The 18982-nt window shown below is 44.0% G+C and overlaps 1 protein-coding gene across 3 annotated transcripts in view; it reads right to left on the minus strand.

Moving 5' to 3' along the window:
- The window catches only part of EZH2 (enhancer of zeste 2 polycomb repressive complex 2 subunit), a 60818-nt gene extending 43081 nt beyond the window's left edge, over positions 1 to 17737 (minus strand). For all 3 annotated transcript variants that reach the window (XM_083188548.1, XM_083188547.1, XM_083188549.1), the window contains exon 1: positions 17605 to 17737. The gene's annotated coding sequence lies outside the window, so the exon portion shown is untranslated. The remainder of the gene's footprint in view (positions 1 to 17604) is intronic.
- Between the last annotated feature and the right edge of the window lie 1245 nt (positions 17738 to 18982).

Consider the following 18982-nt stretch of genomic DNA (forward strand, 5'->3'; position numbering starts at 1 on the left):
TTATAGAACACATAGGTTAAGTAGGGTACAGAAAAGAATAAAAAGGGGAGAGGAATGGAGGGACGATGGGGAAAGTGGACATAATCGTAGGATCACAATACATTGTCATGAGACAATATTACTATATTGCTGAAGGTTATAGAAAAATATACTCAAAAAGTCTGTCACATACAAATGCTGGTCATATGGAAAAAAGACAAACCCCCCCAAAAAAGGTAACAGTTTCAATGTTGGGCAATGACAGCAGTGGGCTCAAAATTTATCTAGGCGCTCACTCCTGGGGGATACCATTGGACTGCAATATTAAGGACCTATGTGTGCACCACGAAGACCATTGGGTGGACCACCAGAGAAGAGCAGGCCCGCAGTTTCATATTCATAATGGGTTTGAATTGCCTGTTCTACCGCTGCCATAGTGGGGATTTGGGAGGTGCGCCAATGTTGTGCAATCAATAACCTAGTTGTTATTAATATTTGGCCCATCACATATCTATCATTCGGGAAGAGTGCACCAAAATAGTTATGGAAGAGAAGAGCGCAAGTTTGGGTAGAGGGAGTACATGGTAGCCTAGGATGTCAGATATAAGGGTGAAAACCTCTGTCCAAAAGGGGATGAGAGCAGGACACGACACGAAAATATGATACAAAGTACTGACACCACCACAGTTATGCCAGCATGCATTTGAATGAGATTTCCAGATGGAATAAAGTCTGACAGGGGTAAGATATAGACCAGGGCTGGGCAACAGTGGCCCTCCAGATGTTGATGAACTACACATCCCAGGATGCTTTGCATTAGTTTTGCTATGTGGCCATGCTGAAACTGATGCAAGGCATACTGGGATGTGTAGTTCTTCAACATCTGGAGGGCCGCTGTTGCCCAGCCCTGATATAGACGATGGAGCAAGGTTTATAATTTTCTATGAAGTTATTGATATAGAACATATTATTTTATCTTTATAGCAATCCTTATTTATGTACCTTGTACTTGTCCTCTACTGCATTAGACTGCTCTGTAACTGGGCGCTGTGGAACCATCCTGTATATAGGGTAATAATCCTTGCCCTAAAGAAGCTTACAATGTATGTTCCCTAAGAAAGGGCCACACGTTAAATCTACAAAGTTTTGGGACTTTGTCAGATATTGCAAGGATTTTCAAAATTGGGTTACAAGATTGCAGTGGTGTCTAAATCTATTATTGCGACTACAGTCACTTCAATTTGGGGCTAACCATTGGATAAAAATGCTGTTTATCTTCTTAGTAAAAGGTGAACAAGCACCAGAAGAAATCATCCAATGCATGACCATTCAGCCTGTTTGCTCATCTTGCATTCTTTTTGGATCATTGAAAGAAATGGCCACTGTGTGCCAATAAGCTGTGACAGATGTGAAAAACTCCAAATCCATAACTGAAAATAATTTGAGCAAACCTGGAATATATGGGTTAATGTGCATTATACCCCTTTCACAGCCAGCCTCCCACGCCACTCTGTCTGCCAAACTCCGACTAGAGACTGAAGGTGCCCATACACTAGTAAGATTTATCTTCAGATCTGGCTGGAACAAAAAGATGGTTATGGATGAGTGACAGTTTGTCAGTTTTCTAGCATTTCCAAGCAAATGGTCAACTGTCATTTGCTCTCATCCGTAACCATGTTTTTGTTCCAACCTGAAAGATCTGCAGATAAATCTGCGTGTGTATGGCCACCTTAAGACTTTTGCCTGCTGACCATCCATACCCCGTCCTACCTCACCTACCACCAGGCATACCCCATTCAGCTTGAACCCCTCCCCATTTACCCTGACCATTATACCCACCACTGAATCTATTTTAGAATAAAATATTTTTTTTACCCCCCAAAAAAACGCTAAGCTACATTTATTCAAGCACTATCCTCAGTTAATCGGTAAAGAGTACCATACACATATACTTATATATTTGGACAGTGTATTTTTTTCTGAGAGCACAGTTTACAAAGAAAACCCCTTTGATATATACTATTTTTGTGAGGTAGGTCTCCTCACACGTAACAGCTGCCACTACATAGAGCAGGGGTGGGGAATCTTTTTTGTGCCAAGGGCCGTTTGTATGGGGAAAAAATCCTTCGGGGGCCATATGTAAAAATGTCTCTTACAAATTGTCCTGCTGCAGCCGCCCCACGCTTCGGCGGCTGCCGCTGAATAGGACTGACAGTCTCCAGTTGCTGTTGATTAAGAGGAAACTTGCGAGAACTACCGACCTCTCACAAGAATTCCCCTTTACTTGACTCCCGGCAAAGCTGCCTGGTGGGTGGGAGGGCCACTCAGATGGCTACGGGGGCCGCATACGGCCCCAGGGCCTGAGGTTCCCCACCCCTGACATAGAGTATACACAAAGACGGTGAGCGTCAGCTACCATACCCTGTACCATTAACAGTAAGCCACATGACTAACTGAATCTGCCCCCTAATATATATATACACAAAACAAAAAGCTCACAATTGATAGCTTGCACTGCAGAGCTATGATTATATGTGCCCAGACTGCAGGTATGTAGACCTTACCTTATATAAAATAAAATAAAAGTGGTCAAAGTTGCTAATGAGCAGCAGATTTGACATTCAACTGGTTAATAAAAAATACCATTTATGTAGTGAACTTGGAGACTTATCTATCCACAAAAATATTCTGGAGCAGTTCTAATCACCACCATATTAACAAGCAATATGGTTGCCATATCTATGCAGTTATTAAAACCAGCCAGGAAAAGTAACACTTATGTATAGAAAATAGTGTATAAAGCTATGCAAATTATAGTAGAAATAGACATGTAATGTAAAGTCAAAGCAAATGGAAACTTATATCAATATACCTAAATGCAAACCAGTACAATAAAGATTACAAAGTAACACACACCACTTAGTAATATGATCTTTTAATCTATATCCCTTCGAGCATTCACTGGCAGCAATGGGTCCAGCTAATAGTCGCCAAGCCAATTACATGTAATTGTATCCATGTGCATCATACTATCAACTCTGAATAAATCCAATAACTCTTAAGGTGCGTACCCACGGTATGATTTATGTTCTGTATGATATTGTATACGATTTCCCAGGAAAGACCCAGTGGTCAAAAGCATAAGATTTGTGCTTAAAGTAACGTACAATGTGCATAAGATACCATATACGATATGGCGTCACAGCTGTACTACACTATACTATCTTATGCTTTCTAGCCAGATTGAGTTGCATGCTCACCCGAGCAGCTCCCTCCCAGACGACCGGCGGGAGCGCGCATCGTACGTCGGATAGTGCACTATCTAGCATGCTATTCGAAACTGGCTAGATAGTGTGCTAGATTTTGCACTATATCTTACCGTGAGTACGCTCCTTTACATCTATATTGTTCATATGATCTATACACAACATTCAATGGTATAATTCTTGTTAAGAACCAATTTAGATTAAAAAAAAAAAAAAAAAAGATATATATATATATATATATATATATATATATATATATATATATATATATATATATATTTTTTTTTTTTTTTATTTATTACTGGTGTACATTATTTTGTGTGAACTCATGACAGCAACAATACTACATAAATTATTTTATATTTAAAATACAAATAAATATAATTTAAGGCACTGTTCTGAAGGCCCCATACACTATGCTGTTTTGTCCCAATTTCACCTGATTCCGACGAATAGCAGTGAGAAATCAGGAGAAACCAAATCAAATGTGCATGACGTCTGATCCGGTCCGATGCATGGTCCTGTAACCCTCTCTGCACGTTAGATCTGCCTCGCCAGCAGTACATATGGTTTTGTCCATTAGAGAGTGAATTTGCCTTTGCGAGTAAACCAGAATAACCCCCATAGCGGAGTTATGAGCTTACTGAACATTAAGTATTAAATTGGTGATCCTTTATGAAAATAACCTTCCCCTTATTATATTAAAGGTCAGCGCCTGTCTCTACAAACCAAGGGCACAGACTATACACTCTATGATAGTTTGTAATTGTCAGCAGTACTTATCCCCCAAAGTAACAATAGTAATGGAGATCTGGCATGATAATTTAATGATATATTGCACAGCCACTTTCCTGCAACTGACACTTAATAAAATATGCATTGATGCAAAAACCATTGAACAACCACAGAGTGAGACCCTCTCATTCAATTAAAAAGGTCAAATAAGGATGAATAATTTGACAATTAGAAATCCAGAACGTCACTGTGTATAGTGTTCAAATGGCAGACCAAAAACAACATATACAAAAAGGAGATTAAACAAAAGAAATAGAACATAAAAACATGTGTTTATTCAGTTTGCAATGGTGTAGACATGGAAAGAGGTTGTTGTTACAAAAACTTAAAAAAAAAAAAAACTCGGTGAGATTTAATAGGATGAGAGATTCAGAAAGTGAGAGATTTGTTTTGCAGTGTAAATGATTGCTGCTTTAAAAAAAACCTGGAGATTTCTTCCCAAATCTCTCACTTTCTGATTATCTCATCCTATTAAATCTCACCCTTAATGTGGGCCAAAATCTCTCTTTTATACAACACATTTAGCATTAAAAATGTACTAAAATATGTATCAGAAGTGATTGACAACCATCATGATGATGCAGTAGTCGATGCACATGAAGGAAATAAAGGTCTCTCAGACAACTTCGGGCAGTATTCAATGAGAATACTGACGACGTGCAGCGAATCCTGTTTAGGATTCGCTGCACATTCGCCACTGCCCGCCGCATTCCGGAGCCTCGCCGGCTCCAGTATACGAGACAGGGGCTCGCTGCTCCTGACCAGCGAATTTGAGCTCCTGCGGCGGACGCCGCAGGGAGCCTGAGGACGGTGGCAGGCAGGGAGATGGAAGTCTCCCTGCCTGCCCCAGAATGTTTGTGGTGGGGAGGTGGGCTCCCCGGGTGCCAGGCAGCCCCCCGGGGTGCCAGCAGGGGACCGGGTATATTCACTACACCCGATCATGCATATGTAATGATCGGGTGAAGTGAATATATGAATATCGAATGAGCGGCTCGGCTCCGGGATGTGTAGACGCGGCACTCCAGTGTCGACTTGATATAAATAAATCACCCGGTGCCCTCCAGAATACAGACAGTACTACTGTCTGGATGTATGTACAGGGTGCGGTGTGGCGGCACTCGGAATAATCAAACAGAAACAACGATGTCACCAACGTTTCTGAGCTGTTGCAGCTCTTTTATCAAGGTGCAGAAGACTTCTGCACCTTGATAAAAGAGCTGCAACAGCTCAGAAACGTTGGTGACATCGTTGTCTGTTTGATTATTCCGAGTGCCGCCACACCGCACCATATATTATATATATATATATATATATATATTTTATTATTATTTTTTTTAAATTAAATATATATTCATGTGCTTACAGCACATGAATAAAAATAGCATGCCCCTCAGAATAAAATTCCTGATTTTTTTACACCAATTGTAAAAAACAAAACACTTTATTTTAAAAGTTCACATTCCACTTCACCATAAAAAGATAGCGATTGCTAGTCGGTGAATCATGGCGAAAAAAACCTTGAAATGTATTCGCCATCTGGTCATTGAATAGGGTGATTCACCGTTTTAGTCAAAAATTCGCCTTACAGCACAAAATCGCCATAAAAACCTGGCGAATCAGCCTAATTGAATACCGCCCTTCGTATAGTGTTCATTCTAGCACCCGCCAGCTTTGAAAACCCATGCAGTTCCTCTTTCCTGCCTGGGGTGTCGCTGTCTAGCACAGTGTGGTCTGTATATAAGCACGGATATGCAAACCAGATCTGTGCTAGAAACACCACAGCAAACAGCAACACTCCAGGCAGGGAACAGGAACTGCATGGGATTTCAAAGCTGGTGGGTGCTAGAATGAACACTATATGTAGTACCATGCACTGATCTGCATATTTTCGGCATCTGTACATGACCAACCATGGAAAACCCAATATAGGTGGCTGTAAAAGTGCATATACCCTGAGCGATTCCCATTGTGTACAATGGCATCAGCAAGTGCATACACACCTGTTGATGCTGGCAGCCGACTAATAAAGGGGGGTGGGGCCCAGGCTGCATTCTTTAGCGAAGGAGCGGGTCGTTAACGACCCAGAGGAGCGTGCACTGGCCATTGGTGGGTGTGCACACACTGGGTGATAAAATTAGCAATATCGCTTCAAAAGGGTAGTGGGATTATCATTTCAATCTGGGTGGTTGAAACTAAAGTCTAGTTGATTGTAATTTGTTCTCATTTCCTTCCAAAAGCTGAAAAATGGACAGAAACAGTCATTTGAATAAATTGATTAAATCAAAAAGGAATTTAACCAGTATGTCTGACCATTTTTATCTGTTTTCCATGTTTCGGTGCAAAAGGTAAATTTGCTCACTTCAACCACTCAGATTGGAAATGTAATCTTATAGTGTGTATCCAGTTTAAAATGAGTCACTGATGTGGCAATATGCTTAAGCAACCATAGCGGTCGATCCTATTGTCGCACTCGCAAATCATCACGGTACTGGACGCACTTTACAGCGGACTGTATTCGTTTAAAAGTGCTCGCACCTCTCAGCCCTGCTAAGGGTGTGAGATCGGCTTAATTCAGGTGCCGTTTTCAGCATTTAAACGGTAACCGAATGGCAACCTTCGAGTATTTTTACACTCCTTCAGTACTACAAGCAGTCATCCCTGCTCTCCTCTCACGAAACTACTTCTATCAAATGCATCTCCCTTCACACTCACTGACTCTAACTTACCATTACTAAGTCTCCTTAGAAAACATACATTAAATGATTATGATGTTAAGAAAAGTGAAATGAATACCGTTGTCTGTAATTCAGACTAGCCAATCAAATTGTTTGCTTTTATGCCATTAGTTTAATTTTTTACTACATACCATTACTTTGCCCCTTAATTTGGCTCCAAGCATGATGTGATGTGCAATTCTATTGTTTCATACTGATTACATATTGCTTTATTAAATTTAATACAAATTATACATTACAATCAATCTCTACTGGCACTACTACTTGGATCTACTCCCCAAAGGCAAACACAAAAATTTACATAATAGAACCTCACTATATCAGGGCTCGACAAAACCCGGGGGCCAGGTTGCCATGGCGACCAGACTCTGCCAGGAAGCAGAACCCCTGGGCACAGTGGTGGCTACACTTAATGGCCGCAGCGGGCGATGTGGTGGATTATACGGTTAGATATAAGAGCAGGTCCGCGGCGCACCTATTTCAAACTCAAGCACGGAGCTGCAGTGGTAGCTCTTTTGAAATAGTCACGTCATGGACTTGCACTGATAAAGCGGCAGCACCGCTCTGCCGGCTGCTGCGCTGTCTGTTATATCAAATGGTATAACTCAAAGCAGGGCCCGCTGTCTATGCGGAACGCTGCAGTCCCTGGAGCCGACATTCAGCGCCCAGTGCCGGGTGTGTGACTGTAGCCGATCTTCTCACATGAAACCCGTTGTCACCTCGCACCCCCAGCCCATGGCGACCACCACCATCCCCACCCGGCAGTCCGGCTGGCGCAGCAGCATGAGCAGTGAGCACCCCACTCAGACCTCACACTCCAGGCCAGATCCTGGAGAATGAGAACAGCATGTTGCAGCTGCAGGTCACAAGCAGGAGGAGGTGTGCAGCTTGAAGGAGCTCTAAGAGACCTAAGCTGGCAGACACCCGGCAGATCCTGTACGACACTGCACGGGAGGCCAAGCTGCCATTTACCCCTGCCAACGAGGTAGCCCCTGGCAGGGTATGTTGTAACCAATTGGCAACGAGCAAGTTTCCTGGCAGAACATGTATGCTTTTGCAGCGAGCAGGTTAACCCCATGGAAGACCATGCCAACCCCATAACAACAAGCATTTAACCCTGGCAGAGCATAATATCCCCATTGGCAATGAGCATGTCATCCTGGCTCCTAGATTTTAAAGAAATTTGTCGAGCCCTGCACTATATAAAAAACATACACACATACAGTGAGTACACTGTATATGTTCAGGTATTTGTAAAAAGTGCTTCAAGACTGAATAAACCAGCTGGATTTATTATGAGCATTCAAAAGCCACATTGCCTTCTGAACGCTCTTAAGTCCCCCATACACTACACGATTTGTGCGCGATTTCACCCAATTCTGGAGGATCGGGCCGAGAAATCGGGTGAAATTGCCCAAATTGCGCAGGGTATGACATCCGATCTGTGCGCATCGGATCAGATCCGGATGTCGAACAGTCTGCACATAAGATAAATCATGTGCAGCGGAGTCTGGTCCGGGGGAGCTGCAGGAGAGCTAGCGGGCAGGGTCACTTGTAGAGGGAGGCGGGGATCGGAGAGCTGGGTCCGGTCCGGAGAAGCAGCAGCGGCAGGCTGGGAGCGGGGACCAGCAGGAGATGTAGCGGCAGGCTGGGACCGCAGATGCAGAGACCAGGGTGCGGCAGGAGAATAGAAAGAAAGCCTATTCAAAAGACTGGACGGCTGCTGATTAGCTGAGCTCTCATCCAATCAGCAGCCGCCCAGTCTTTTGAACAGGATGGTTTCTATTCTCCTGCTCACCGTGGGGACCGCAGAGCAGAGTCCGCGGGAGTGGTGGGAGGATAGTCCTTAGGACAAGTCAGCCTAATGTATGGGGGCCCTTACTGGCTGCAAACCATGACTGCAACATCAGTCATTTTACCTTGCATACCCATAGGTATGCACAGGAATAGGAGTGATGCTGCTAGACAGAATTAGCAATAAACAAATAGGGAGAGAGTTTCTGATGCAGGTGCACTTGAAGCTGCCTTGTAGTGGGTACATCCAATGTGGTGACCCTTACACCACCAAATCACTATGTAAAGAAGAAAATGGGTTGATGTTTCCTCCACTGGTGGAAGGTGAATGAAAGATGGCCTATTACTATAGTTCTCCACCATATATGGTAATAGGACATTTTTCATTCACCTTCCCAGCCTTGTCATTGTTGTCTTTTGAGGAAGGCTGGAGATATCCGGGGAAACGCGTTGAGATGCCGACACAGTACTTGCTGACACCATCCTGACCTCCATAGAGACCTGTCCATCCCCTATTGACATCCCTCGTAAGAAACATCTGGATTCATCCTTTTGGGCTATCTGCATTGTCCCTAATTGTTCCAGCACAGAGGAAGATTGTCTAATTGGAAAGCCTGAGCCCTTGCAATTATAGGGCAAACAAGGACTATTTGGTCACTACATCCTGGATACAAATCTCCACCAGGAGAACCGGATGATAATATAAACATTTTTGTCAGCCTGCAATATCTGGAAAATATATGCTCAAATTATCCATGTGACATAGATGCTGCAATATATCCAATTATCCCTGAGATAGAACTTCAAATGTGCACATTGCTCTAAATTGATTCACATTTTATCTTACCATTTTATTATGTATTTGTATTAATAAATTGTATAATTATCTTTGAGAACCGTCTGGTCCAAATTATTGGTACAGCCAGCGCTGGCACATCCATATATTTCTCAACCATTTGTCTTTTATTATGTTTATTGCATTTGTCTTATATTAAATAGTATCACACAATGGGGGTTATTTTGGTTCACTCTTTCTGACAAATTCCTTCTTAGGTGGACAAAACCATGTGTATTGCAGGTGGGGCAGATGTTACTTGTGCACAGAGAATAAGATTTGGGTGGGGTTTTACTTCTAAGTGAGATCTATATTGCAGTGTAAAAATAAAGCAACCAGTATTCACCCTGCACAGAAAAAAAAAAAAAAAACTCACCCAAATCTAATACTCTATGCACATTTTTACATCTGCCCCACCTGCAGTGTACATAGTTTTGTCCATCGATTAGGATTTTGTCAGAAAGAGTGAACTAGAATAAGGCCCTATATGCCCTTTCATCCTTTTTTGGGGGTTACCATCACCGACTAATGATTAAATCATCAAAGTACGGCTGACACCCAAGACCTTACTCCAGTGATTTTCAACCTTTTTACCTTGCGGCACACTAAATAAGATTTTAAAATTGCCAAGGCACACCATGAGATCCCCACAGGGCAAAACACATTGGCCCCCCACAGGAAAAAAACAAACCTATTGGTCCCCATATAAAAAACAATCACACTGGTCCCCACAGGTAACAAAAATAAAATACATTGGTCCTTTACATGAAAAGAGACCAGTAAATAATAGTTGAACTGGTGGTGGCTGTAAACTGGTTTGGCCATCTCTAGATCTGGGGGCACACTTGAAAACAGCTCAAGGCACACTAGTGTGCCACGGCACAGTGGTTGAAAAACACTGCCTTACTCAGTGTGAGACCCTTTGTTTGAATTTAAACGTAAGGTGGAGAATGGGAGTGTTCACTACATAAGAGGGGCGTGCGGTATTTATCACATATACCACTTGGTTTTCTTTTCTTACCATCGTAGTCGGAGAAGAGGATCTTTTCCCAATACAAAGGGATGTATTATGTTTTTTAAAATACAGAGCAGAGGGGTGTATTTAGTCATGTCGACATTTCGAGGCTCAAAGCCTTTTCATCAGGACAGGCATATAACATTGCATATAGTGCTGTGCAGAACGATATACTTATGCACTTTTATATGCCAGCCCTGATGAAAAGGCTTTGAGCCATGAAATGTCGACATGACAACATAAATGTATTTATAAATAAACCCATGATTTTTTTAAGGCCATGGAGTGCCGCCTGTTTTTTATATATTCCATCATTGAAGGTACGAGGAAAGAGTTCCATAGCAATTAAGGGAAGAAACCACAGCATAGCAACATTTGTCCAGAGTGTCAAACAATAAATAAATATATATCTGTATTGTTGTATAGCATCTGGTGCCCTCCAACAGTAGGTTCCCCCCCCCACACACAAACACACAGCAGGTAGATGGGTGGCACTCAGGTGACTTGGAGTAAGGATGACAGAGACCTGTATTATTTCAACATTTCAATAAACTTTTGTCTCCGGATGATGAGAATGATGGGCGGTATTCAATGAGCCTGATTTGCCAGGTTTTTATGGCAAATTTGTGCTGTTTGGCGAATTTCTGTCAAAAACGGTGAATCACCCTATTCAATGACCACATGGCGAATACATTTGAAGGTTTTTTTCGCCATGATTCACCGAGTAGCAATCGCTATCTTTTTATGGCGAAGTGGAATGTGAACTTTTAAAATAAAGTGTTTTGTTTTTTACATTTGGTGTCAAAAAATCAGGAATTTTATTCTGAGGAGGGGCATGCTATTTTTATTCATGTGCTGTAAGCACATGAATATATATTTAATTTTAAAAATATATATTTTTTTTTTTACACAGCAGCCAGCAGGGGGCGCCGGAGCCGAGCCGCTCATTACATATTCATATATTCACTGCACGATCATTACGATCGTGTGTAGTGAATATATGCTCCCCTGCTGGCACCCCCGGGGGGGCAGCCTGTGCTGCCTGGCACCCGGGGAGGCCACCTAACCCCCCACAAAGGTCTGGGCTAGGCAGAGAGACTACCATCTCTCTGCCTGGCACCGTCCTCAGGCTCCCTGCGGCAATCGCCGCAGGAGCTCATATTCGCCAGTCAGGGGCTCGCTGCCCCTGACTCGTTGAATACCGGAGCCCGCCGGCTCTGGAACGTGGAGAATGTGCAGCGAATCCAAAAAAGGATTCGCTGCACCTCGCAGGTATTCACATTGAATACCGCCCTAAGTATCTCGAAACGTTGAAATAATACAGGTCTCAGGTGACTTGGGCGTAAGAAAGAGAGTGCCACCCATCTGCCCATCTACCTGAAAAAAGAAAAGGATATATACATTTCCAAATTAGTACAAAAAAAAAGAGAATTGCGATGGGGCAGCCCCTAAGAAATGTTGGGTTCCGTAGCTTGCGACACTGGCAAGTCAAAACAAAACTAAATGTTTTCTGGTGAAAAGTCAGGCGTGGGACTTACTTAGAGATCGCAGAGATAATTGTCATAGAATCTACAGCGTTTTGAGGCCAACTTTGATGCCACATTTCTGATATAGAAAACAAAAAAGCCTCAAAAGAAAAATTGCACCTTTTTTATCAATACTGTAAACACCCCACGAAAATATATTGTACAAGGTATGCACAGAGCCCTACAGAATGATCACTTGCCAATCAAAAAATAAATATTCCACCAGCCTGAGGATATTACACTCTTTGTTTTGTTGTGCAAAAGGAGTGCTATGAATAAGTTAACAATAGCATCACATGCAAGTTTCTATCAACCAAAACAGCACCAGCTTGGGATAGCCGGTGCTCTTATGGGAATTTTCCTGCTCCACCCGTTGATGGAGAAGAGACTACTATACCACCTGTCTTTACTGGATCTGAAGACTGGCCTGACTAACACTCTGTAGTGCATTTGAATTTGAGATATCTCTTCTTCTAATATTTAACTTGTATTTTTCGCTAGTTTGCTATTTTCTCTTAAATGTCAGTATTCCTTATACTTTTCAGCTTACAATTCTACAATTGCTAGATTAGCTTTTCCTCTACAGCCCTACACTGTATGTCATCACATACCCTTGGTTTTCATGTGTATCATATTCTTATATCTGGGTGGGAGAGATGAACCTGGGCCTTCTGTGCCTTGAGTGCTTCTGTCTCTGGCCCACAAATATCCTCAGCTGGATACATTTCTCCTCATTTGTATTGGGTCCTTTCTATGTTAGGAGGTATAATTATGCTTTATATCCTGTCAGTTATCATAGCAATATATTTGCAATAGCTGCTATATTCATCGCTTGTGGGAGAACTGGGTCTAGCCCAGTTTTGAGCCATAAGTATTGTGTACTCGTTTGCTACATATCCTTTTTTTTTTGCTGCCCCAATCAATCCATACTGCTATTATCCTCAAATGGGTGGGTGGGATGGAAGGGGTAGATTAGCTATTATGTTGTATCTATCCTGATTGCTCTGCAAGTTTCATTAATCTAGCTAAGGACCACTAGTTGCTACCTTCTTCGCGGGGAGGGAAGGGTTAAACGGGTTAGTATAGTGAAGTTAGTGGTTCATTGGTTTAGGGGCTCCAGGTATGCATAAGTTGGGGGTAGGTTATACAGGGTGGGGTTTTTTTTTAGGTAGGTTTGTTTTGGGATTCATTTGATTTATTTTGGGTAGTTAGACATATTTTTATTATATTTACTGCAGAATACAATATAGGAGACTCCTACTATACAGAAGTATATTGCTCACTTTAGTTTACAACTATTGTTTCACTATACTGCATATGCTACATTGCTCCTGTTTGGTCATCCCCGAATGGCGCCTTCGGGGAATGTGGTACCATGATTGTTTTTCTTTGGTGATATTCATGTTGTGGTGATGTGTATTCCTGTCCGCTTACTGTATGTAAGACTATACAATTACGCTGTATTTATTCCGGACTGTTCTGCAGTTTCACATTATTACCCTAACTACCCCCATATGTATACGGGGTACTTGTTGGTTTGTGTTTATGTGCAAAACTTCAATAAAAAAAAAAAAAACAGCACAATACAAATAAAAATAATAAACATTTGTCTGGACCTTCCTTGTCCAGACATGGAACAGGCCTGTGTTTTCTATGACACTTAAAAAATGTCAGCTTCCCATCAGTCAAATTGAGAGGTGACTGCAAGAAGAAATCACCACCGACTGTCGATGTTTGGCCTTGCACATGTACGGTATGATCCTTACACATGCACAGTCATTTGTTAATGGATCAGCTTCCAAATTCGAACAGTGATTACATCCGAATAACCCACATAGCACGTACACTCTGAGCAATTTTAAGAACTTGTCGTAATCGCGATCAGCAAATTTGTTTACAATGTCATCTGGCATGTACCCAGCTTTAGTGTGCCTTGATAAAAGAGGCAGGAAATTCCTGCTTTTAAGCACCGTACTCACTAGACCAGGCATTCCCAACCACAGTCCTCAAGGCACACCAACAGAGCAGGTTTTAGTGATATCCAGGCAGAAGCACAGATGGTTTAATCCATGGGTCTTCAACCTGTGGCCCTCCAGATATTTTGTGGAACTACATGTCCCAGCATGCCCTGACAGTTTTTGCATTCTCTTATAGGAAAAAATGTGGCAATGCATGTTGGAAAATGTAGTTTTACAACATCTGGAGGGCCACAGGTTGAAGACCCATGGTTTCATCAGAATCACTCAGATACTAATTAAGTCACCTGTGCTCAAGCCTGAATATCTACAAAACCTGCACTGTTGGTAAGCCTTGAGGACCGTGGTTGGGAATGCCTGCACTAGACAAACCACTCCATAGCCGATATAGTTAACAATATCAGTCACGAGTGGATTCATTGAGCATACAGACTGAATGATGTAAGTATATGATAACGTTTAGTAACATCTCTGGGACCCAATAAACATGCAGGCCGTTGGCTACATAGCCAAAACCGACCTACATGTTCAGCTGACGAGGAAGGCTCGTTACAATAAAAAAAAAAAAAAAAAAAAGTCTAGTGTGTATTGGGTTTTATTTTCACATAAGTAGCAACTTTTCATCTATCGTTTCTGTGTAGGGAATTCAATTGCCCACAATAAATTATTGGGGTGAATACGGGAACAAGCCTTGTGCTTTAACATTCCCTTTTTCACCCGAAACCCTGTTATAAGTGGTAATGGGCAGTTACACAGAAAATAAAAAGTCCAAGGATTTGTTTGTTAACAAGGTCAATGCATATGTTAACTCACTGGTTATCTGGGATAATGTATCACCTCTGTTCAGAAAATGCCAGCAAGCATCTCACGCCAGGATCACAGATTTTTGTGCAAAGCCCAATGAGGCTTGAATCAAAATTTAGTAGCTCCAGAGCATGTAGCCACAGACTCTAAAGCCCCATACACACTTGCTGATGCGCCCCACCCCATACAAGAGAGAGGGTCATTAATGATGCGCTGGGGTGTGCATAGTTAACGATAGGGAGTGCACACACGGTGACTAGGCGATCACCTGTGTGTATGGGGCTTAATTCAATAAATCCTCTTGAGCTCCATACACACTAGAAGATATTGCTCAGAAAGTGCTTTCTGAGCTATATATTTTAAGAAGATCCTCTAGTGTGTACACTCAGTGCCGTTAATGATGCACAATCCCATGCATAGTTAAACAACCTCTCCTCTCTACTGAATATGCGGATCGATTTTGGATATATAGCCAATGACCTGCATGTTAACAGGACATACTAAAAAGAATGACAGTGGAATGAGTCTGGCTGTCATCCCGCGTCATTTTGCATGTAACATATGTGTAATGGTCTTAGCAAGATGTAGTGTTCCCGCTAGGCTGTTTTAGCGGGGCGCTGCGCCCTGCCCGATTTTTAAAGGGCAAAATGCACCCCGCCCCTCTAAAACAGCCTGCTGCCTGTCCCGCCGGAGTGCACCGGTGAAGCCCAGCGCCGCCGTAGATTGCGGTGCACGGCGCTTTACTGGCAGCTCAGGGACGTAATCACGGCCAGGCAAGTCCTCTTTAGTGCGGCGGCGGCCCGGGGCCTGCCCCCATATGTGACAATGGCGTGGCAGGTCCGTCCCTCCAGCGCCCTGCCCCATTTGGTTCCTAGAAGGAACACTAAAGATGTGTACTAAAAATATAGTTCATAGGTCTAATCATTTCAGAAATATTCATATAAATGAAATCTTCTCCCATTATAGTAAATTGGCATTCCTTTTCTGCAGACCAGACTGTCATTCCACTGTCATTCCTTTTAGTATGTCCCCATATTAACCATGTCCCACTAATGTCACTGCACAATATCGTTGACCAATATCATTCAGGGTGTACACTCAATTCGGCTAACCGCAGAAAATAGTGTTCCCTCAAACGTTTAGACCTTATTCCGAGATTGAAGCGCATAAAATGGAGACATTTCCTATAGGAACTAACAATGCAAGAGGTGCAAAAACATGTTTCGGATTTTTTTTTTTTTTAGCACACATTAAAAATATAGATTTCTCCATGTAACAAGCAAATAGTGGGCAGCTTTATTTTCACAATGAAAATATGAGGTTAAGGTCCATACACACCGGGTGACTAGGCATACACACTGAGCAGCTTTCCCCCTGTCCGGCGCCACCAGCGGGGAGAGGGCAGCTTTGCATAGCGATGAACGGCTTTCTCAGCGATGATGCGGGAGCGCGCAGCAGCTCTCACCACTCATTGCTGGGTCATACACACTGGGCGGCTGGGAAAGCCGCTCAAACTGGGTGTTTTGAGCTCAAAGTCGCCCAGTGTGTAAGGGCCTTTAAGCCAGGACAACCAACATCTTAAAAAAAAAAAAAATCTCTGCATATTTTAACCTGCACTTCGGAGGACTTATAGGGCTTACATGTAGCAATATGCAGGCATTTTCTGAACGATTTTAGTTAAACTACATCGCTCAGAAAATGCCGCTACAATGCTCTGAGAGTGAGTGTGTGTAGGAGCCATAGCGATGTAGATACATAGCCGTACGCGTCAGTATCTCCCATCGATAAATAACCTGCATGGTGAACACTGGCCCTGACATATCACTATGTGCTGAGCTATAAAAACGATCCAGCATCGCTCAGAACGCTCCTCCACACATCGCTCCATGCGTAGGCCCCATTCGTTTTGCGTTATTTATGCTCAACTCTGAATCATGCACTTTAATCTAGGTTCAGACTGCAAAGCTCACTTCTCCCATGCTACATGTTCAAAAAGCTTTTTGAGGATTGATTTGTCAAATATGCCATCACTACCTTTTGTTACACACAAAGATTTATAAGCAAGTATTGTCTTTAAATACCTTTAATGATAGAGTGAGTCATACTGCAAAAACAATTTCACTTTAACCTAAAGACAGGCAAACAAAGATGGTGGAGAGACAAATGGAAAGGATATGGAAGATCCCTTGAGTAAACAAAGCAAAGTAACAAGATGCAAGTATGAATGGCGCTTGGGAGAACACTGAATAGTTCTAAAGGGAAACTGAGGAGGCAGTACAGGGAGACAGGTCAGTGCTATGCTGTCATACAAGAGAAAGAAGCCAAGTTCAAAGGTGCAATGATAATGCAGACACAAGTGCTAGACTGTAGCCATAAAATAAAGTTATTCCCATTAAGTCACTCTGTGTGCATCAGTGCCTAGCCTCCACTATAAGCCACATACAGGATACGCCTGTACACTCCCGGGGATCACGGTGCGCGGATAGTGTGGCACCGGCTAGTGCAGCATATACTGTATATGTATGTCAAGTCCTCCCATTCATACACGTAGGAGTGAGCGAGAACTTGTAGCACCGGTCTTTCAGTCAATGTGGCCGCCGCCGGGGATGGGGGCAGCAGTGTGTGTACATAGTACGGAGAGGGCGAACCTGTGACCTGGCTACATGATGCCGCTATCCTGTCCCTATGCTGACCCCATACATGTTATACCTGACGCGGGCAGCAGCCCCCCTCCCCGCAAACACTGCTGCTGCAGCTGAGTCCGGGAGCCCCGGCTCCTCCTCCCCGGCTGGGGGCGGCCCCTTTGTCCTCGCCTGCACTCCTCACACAGGGCCCATACCACACCGCTCTACCGAGCATACGGGACAGACGGGCATTACCGTATCCGCGGCTCCCGCCTCCGATCCTCCGCTTCCCCCGGCCGGCTCTCCGCCTTCCCCCCAGTGTGTGTGCGGCCACCAGGATTTCTTTGCAGCACCGGTCGCGGGCGCCAAACTATCCTCCCTGATCCTCCTCTCCCCGCCCACCCTGCTCCCGGCTGCAGCAGCCACGCCCACACACGGACCTCGTCACCCCATTGGCCGCCTGAGCGGCGCCCGTAGCCCCTGCGGCCAATGGGAAGGTAGAGAGGGAAAAGAAGCCGGCGCCAGCGAGCCCGCCTCGATCTACCCGCGTCCTTTGTTCTGCTTTCCTGTGTCAGGCGGGACAGGGGCGCGCATTGCCGCTCTACCGGCACCACTAAGTTCTCCCTTCAGTGCCGGGCGATAAATAGCACCCTATACACATACGTTATGCGTTGGTAACGGCAAGTGGGATTAAACTAAGTACAGTCATGTGTCCATTGTGCGTAAGACTACACCACAGCTGCATCACGGTACGCTGTCTCCGGTACATCATATAGTTATAACTCTGTCAGGAGCCGTTTTGCGCGCGCCCCACAGTGGCGGGAGATTGGCAGGGGGCGGTTGAATTTTGAATTTATGACCTGCCCGTTGGCAGCGTTAACGGCCGCTGTGTTTGTAGCATGGTGGGCGGGGATAGCGGGGAGGCCGGGCACGTGGTTGTAGGACACTGTGCGCCGGTGACGTCGCAGTCCGGCCACTGTGTGACTGGTGTGGGGGCCGGGGATCCTGGGAGCTATAGCGTGCGCTGCCTGATCACTCACTGCGCGTGCGCGTGCGTGTGCAGAGCAGGTGCGCGAGACTCTCATCATCACTTTTCTTCATTGATCTAGGGATGACCATCGATAGATAGCGATTCTGCAACTAGCTATCGATAGTCATAAGCTATGTGATGGATATCTATCGATATTTTTAGCTATCGATAGTTATCCATTATCTTTGAATGAATCAGAATCAGAATCAGAATCAACTTTATTGGCCATGTGTGCTTGCGCACAGTAGGAATTTTTTGCGGATTACAGTGCAGCATCAGCAGGGATGAAGGGGGGGGGGGGCATGACATACATTACATTGGACATTACATGCGGGGGGCACATACCCGCTGAGCTGCGCAGCACCTAGGCAGCCATCAGCGGCGCCACTGGTCGTTGCAGAAGCCAGGTGAGTAACATATAAGCAGGGACAGTACAGTTATCACACGGGAACACATATCCGCCGATTTGCTCAGCGCCCAGGCAGCCATCAGCGGCGCCACTGGTCGCCGTAGCATCCAGGCAGGTGACAAAATAAGCAGGGACAGTACAGTTATCACACTTGGAACACATGCCGGGGACACATACCCACCGAGTCGCACAGC

This window comes from Crinia signifera, chromosome 5, assembly GCF_055691185.1.
Source record: "Crinia signifera chromosome 5, ASM5569118v1, whole genome shotgun sequence".
In the NCBI taxonomy this organism is placed as follows: domain Eukaryota; kingdom Metazoa; phylum Chordata; class Amphibia; order Anura; family Myobatrachidae; genus Crinia; species Crinia signifera.